This window comes from Chinchilla lanigera, unplaced genomic scaffold, assembly GCF_000276665.1.
Source record: "Chinchilla lanigera isolate Chin_1 unplaced genomic scaffold, ChiLan1.0 scaffold00196, whole genome shotgun sequence".
In the NCBI taxonomy this organism is placed as follows: Eukaryota; Metazoa; Chordata; class Mammalia; order Rodentia; family Chinchillidae; genus Chinchilla; species Chinchilla lanigera.
In genome coordinates, this window is record NW_004955597.1 from 149773 (window position 1) to 155658 (window position 5886).

A 5886-nucleotide genomic window follows, 5' to 3' on the forward strand; every position below is an offset into this window, starting at 1 on the left:
CAAATCCAGGAACTCGCTTCCCCTACCACAGGTCAGAGTAGCAGCACCCTCCCACATCCTGAGAGATGCTTCCTTGATGGAGAACCACAGCAGATCCACCACTTACCCAACTCAGGGCCAAGGCCTTTGGTTGATAAGTGTGCTCGTGTGTGTGTGTGTGTGTGTGTGTGTGTGTGTGTGTGGATTAAACTCAGGATCTCTTCAATGGGCTACATCCCCATCTTTGTATTTTTTGGACAGGATCTCACTAAGCCCCTATATAGCCCAGGCTGGGCTCAAACTTGTGATCATCCAGCCTTAGCCTCTCAGAGTACTGGGATTACAGACATGTGATACCAAACCCGGCTGCATATTTATTTTGTTTTTGTTTTTGTTGTTGTTGCTGTTGTTGTTATGGTTGTTTTTGGTACTGGGAGTCAAGCTCAGGACCTTATGCTTGCCAGGTAGGCACTGTCACCAAGCTATATCTGTGGCCCTATTTTGTTTATTTTTTATTTCTTCCTACATGCTAGAATGTAAATTCCATGAGAGTAGATGGTTTTGTTTCTTTTATTTATTGCTGAAAACCCAGGGCTGAGGAATAATTGGCAGAAGGTAGTGCTCAGTGAACAGTTGTTGAATGAAAACATAAATGACCAAATAAAAGAACATTTAATTGAACTAAAAATTATTACTGTATCAGTCAGGACAAATTAAAGCAGTGGGTTTCAAATTATTTCATCTTTTTATTAATTTTGAGAGCATGATAAACCCATTATGTGTTAAAATAAATAACAGATTTACTGTGAAAAATAAGTATTTATTTAAAAATTCAAAAGTACAGCTTTGTTTTATGTATAAATTTCTACTAGACTTAACAGAGAACAGCAGCATTCTCATATTTATGCATTCAATCTGCTGCCATATGCGATGGTTGAAATATGTGTGGCTGGGAGAGGAGGAATGTTTTGGTGCTGGTTCTGATATTTATGTATAATCTTCTTTCATGTTACACCAAAACCCAAACAAGTGGCCATTTCTCAAAGGCCGGCTGTAACATGGGATCTGAAATCTTGTCACTGAAATTTCCCGTCCTTTGTTTTATTCACCATACATGATTAGGTCAGCTCATGCTTTGGTCATTGGAAGATATTGGTGAGATATTGATCTTCCACTTTTTGACATAATTCATAATACTATAGTACCAAAATTTCATGTGTTTGGGTTACCATTTACCTCATCAGAAAAGTCTTGAAGACCTGGTAGTAAATACAGCTTGAATTTTATATTGCCAACAAATATAGCCAGTCATTCCCCTGGAACTGACTGGCTCACAAAAGCCGCTTATGGAAACCTGTCTCACAAATACCAAAGTCAGTTTCATTTCAGAATATCCTCAATGACAGCTATATTGTCTATAAATTTTCACCCCTTATATACACATCTTTTATTTACTTATTTTTTGTCGGTACTGAGGATTGATCCCAGGGACCAACACGTACCAAGGTAACACTTTCTCATGAAGCTACGTCCCTGCCTGTGTTTATTTTTTATTTTGAGATAGAGTCCTGCTAGACTGTAAGTTACACAACCTGGCCTTGAACTTGTGATCCTCCTGCTTCAGCTTCCTAAGTAGCTGTGATTCCAGGTGTGAGCCCAGCTTTTTTTTTGCTGAAGATGAAGTTGACATATCATGTCATGTCTCATGTGTGAGACACATCTTTTTATCTTTTATTTTGAGACAGATTCTCGTAAGTGCTAAATCGCCCAGAAAGTGCTCAAACCTGCCTCAGCTTCCCGGAGAGCTGGGATCCTAGTCGCCACCGCCACCACCCCCGCGTAAAGGAGACACGGACGGCCGGCTCTGCTCTCCGCTCGTGTTACAAGACATAGCTTTTCATCTTTTGGCACCGTTTATCCATCCATTCATTTTCTTGAATTGTAGAATCAGTACTCGCCCTGCTAAGTACTTCAGCAAATTGTTACTAACTAAATTCAGAAAAGAGTTAAACGCATGCGCGATATCAGACGGTAGCCGTAGCTGGTAAGGAAACAGTGGGGCGCACTGCGACGCGGAGAGGAGCAGCAGGTTGCAGACCGCAGCAGGGCGGACCCGGAGAGCGCGCGGCCCAGGCCAGCCGAGGAGCTTGGCTGTGGGAGAAGACAGGTGCGGCGCAACAGGAGAGGGGCGCCTGAGCCCGGGCCCCTCTTGCAGGCAAGGAGCAGGCAACAGCTATAAGCTCACAGCAAAGGCCTTTGTCTCGCCGGAATGGTCCTCTCCACTTGTGAACTCTGTAATCAAATGCCCTGCTGCCGATTTACGAATTCGAGGTGCCCGCCGGTAAAGTCCTTAGCCGCTTGAGTTTTATTGACCTCTACCGCCATCTTCCGGCCATACGTGGTACACCCTCGCCGTGGTACACCCTCGCCATGGTCCACGCTGAGGTTGGCTTTATTGGAAGCCACGTTGGGATTTACCAGAATCCTGACAGTTCCATTTGGGGTCCCAGACACAACAACAGATTCAAACAGAGGACACGCTTTACTTCACAAGACACAGAGATGAGCCTTAGGACAGGGAATCGCTTAAGACTTCCACTTACCCAATATCAGCCCCACTCACCAAGCCCCAGGATATGCATTTCCAACACTCCTACTAAAAAGTAAAAATAAACCAGGAGTAGTAGCACATGCTTGTAATCCCAGCATTCAGAAGCCTGAGGCAGGATCACAGTGAGTTCAAGGCCAGTCTGGGCTACACAGTGAGTTCAACCTGAACTACATAACAAGACTTTGTCTCAAAAAGTAAAAATAAATAAATTTAAGAATAAAAATTAAAAATAACGCCCGTTCATCCAAGTGTGCCCACCCATAATCATGATTATACTAAATTCTCCACTTTGGGGAACCTTTGCATCTTCTTAAATGCTCTAGAGACATCCTGATTATCTGTCTGTGCCATTAAAAGTTGCGACTGTTAATCATGATATGTCAACTTCATTAAGGGGGCTGGGGATTTAGCTCAGCGGCACGGCGCCTGCCTGGCAAGCGCGAGGTCATAAGTTCGATTCCAGTACCAAAAACAAAACTTAACTAAATTAAGACATACCTAGTAGATGAGTAAAGCACATTCTTGTGAGTTATAGAGGTGTGGCCTTAAGTACTGTATATCTTCCCTCTCCCCTTCCTCTCTGAGACTGTTCCTTGCTCTGCTTTTGGCCTCCATGAAATGAACAACTTTGCCTCATCACATGCTTCTACCATGATGTTTCTGCCTTGGAGCTACAGGCCACGGACTGAATCCCCTGAACCCCGAGCCGAATTGAACCTCTTCCCTTTTACGTTGTGGGTGGCACATATTGTGTCCCAGCAACAGGAAAGCTAAACAAGTTCTGGCTTCCTGCATATGGTCAGCCCTTGCATCCACTGCGGCTTCCCTCTCTGCCTTTTGCCCCTACTGACCTTCCAGACATTCCTGTGCAGTTCACCCAGGCCACTGCACAGCTGTTATGTCTCCAGACACAGAGCCTGCCACCACTTCCCATTTCCCATGTAGACATATACATAGGTGTCAAGGCCACCTGCCACCTTGCAGCTCAGTGGTCAAATTGTACTGAAGGCTCTAGCCAAGGAAAAAAAGCAATAAAATGAAATAAAAGATATCCAGCAATGACAGAAGTATTTCCCAATTCTTAGCCTGTTGCAGAAATTAATTCACCACCCTCCCACCCCCAATTCATCCTTTACTTCTCTATAGCCTATCCTGCTACCTAACTAAAACACACTTCCAAAAAACAAAAACAAAAATAAACAAAAAAACCCCACACTTCCACCAGTTGCTTAGCAAAGGAGGGTGGGCAAAGCAGAAGAGCTGGAAGCTCCAAGTCTGTCCGCAAGGGGGAGTGTGGGAGGCGCGCTGAGAGGAGATGGCGCACTGAGAGGAGATGGCTCACTGAGAGGAGATGGCTCCCTGGACAAGCTGGTCAGGACATGATTCATTTGGGGTGAACTCCGGCCTCCACCGCAGTGTGGACTTGGGTTGTGTAGAGTAAGGGAGGAAGGAAGTGTGTCCCAGACATGGCTCAAGGACTAGGGCACAAGCAAACTTAGGCCCTGATGCCCCCCTCCGATGTTGCCAGAACGCTGGCAGGGCCTGAGTGGAAGAATCTATTGGTGTGGAGGACCAGGGGCTTCTTTTGAGGTGAGCTATGGCCTGTGTGGTAGGCAGAATGCTCCCCCAAAGATGTCCTCGTCCTAAATCCGGGGACCTTTGAGTAGTATGTTCCATGGCAAAGGGGAATTGAGACTGCAAATGGAGCTGACTCCAAGAGTGGGGGATTAGATTGTCCTGGATGATCTGGGATTCCACTGTCATCACAAGTGGCCTTTAGAAATGGAAGGAGAAAGTAGAGAAGACATAAATCACTTTAGAAAATAAATTGTTAGACTTTAACAATTTAAAGTGAGCTACAGCTCACCTCCATGTCTGTAGCACCCTCTCCTTCCTTCCTGGGCAACAAGATCCAATAGCCAGAAATCCAACATCTCAAGATGCACACCCAAGAGATCTTTGACTCATGGGAACCCCACTGTTGAAGCTGACCTCTACACCTCCAAAGGCCTCTTCCAAACTGCTGTGTCCACTGGGGTCTCCACTGGCGTCTACAAGGCTCTGGAGCTGCATGACAATGACAAGATCTGCTACCTGGGCAAGGGTGTGTCAAAGGCTGTTGAGCCATCAATGAAACTATTGCACCTGCCCTAGTTAGCAGGAAACTGAATGTTGTGGAGCAGGAGAAGACCACCAAGCCGACGATCGAGATGGGCAGAATGGAGAACAAATCCCAGTTCAGGGCAAATGCCATCCTGGGGGTGTCTCTCGTGGTGTGCAAGGCTGGCACCCCTGTACTGCCACATCACTGACCTGGGGGGCAGCTGAGGTCATCTTGCAGGTCCCTGCCTTCAACATGATCAGCGGTGGCTCGAACGCCAGCAGTAAGCTGACCATGCAGGAGTTCGTGGTCCTGCCCGTGGGTGCAGCCAGATTCAAGGCGCCCATGTGTTTCAAGGCCAAGGTCCACCACAACCTGAAGAACGTCATCAAGAAGTACGGCAAGGATGCCACCAACATGGGCGACGAGGGTGCCCAACATCCTGGAGAATAAGGAAGCCCTGGAGTTGCTGAAAAACGCCATCAGGAAGGCCAGCTACGTGGACAAGTTGGTCACTGGCATGGACGGGGCTGTATCTGAGTTCTTCAGGTCCAGGAAGTACAACCTGGACTTCAAGTCGCCCGACAACCCCAGCTGGTACATCTCGCCCAACCAGCTGGGTGATCTCTACAAGTCCTTCATCAGGGATGACCCAGCAGTATCCATCAAGGACCCCTTTAACCAGGATGACTGGGGGCCCTGGCAGAAGTTCACGGCTAGTGCTGGCATCCAGATAGTGGGGCGACGACCTCACAGTGACCAACCCAAAGCACACTGCCAAGGCGGTGAACAAGAAGACCTGCAACTGCCTGCTGCTCAAAGTCAACCAGATTGGCTCAGTGATCAAGTCCCTGCAGACATGCAAGCAAGCTGGCACAGTCCAGTGGCTGGGGTGTCATGGTGCCACACCAGTTGAGGGAAACTGAGGACACCTTCATCGCTGACCTGATGATGGGGCTCAGCACTGGGCAGATTAAGGCCGCCAGTGCACTGTGCCCATCCGAGCACCTGGCCAAGTACAACCAGTCCTCAGAACTGAGGAGGAGCCGGGCAGCAAGGCCAAGTTCACCAGCCGGAACTTCAGAACCCCCTGGGCAAGTAGGCCGAGGCAGGCCAGCACCCACGCCTCGGGCCCAGATAGTTAGGTCCCCTCCCACCACCTCTTCTGTAGATGCCAGTAGGGCCACCTGGAGCC

The 5886-nt window shown here is 47.8% G+C and overlaps 1 pseudogene; it reads left to right on the top strand.

The window, feature by feature from the left end:
• Nucleotides 1-2748: 2748 nt before the first annotated feature.
• On the top strand, nucleotides 2749-5858 carry LOC102019758 (annotated as a pseudogene).
• Nucleotides 5859-5886: the final 28 nt, after the last annotated feature.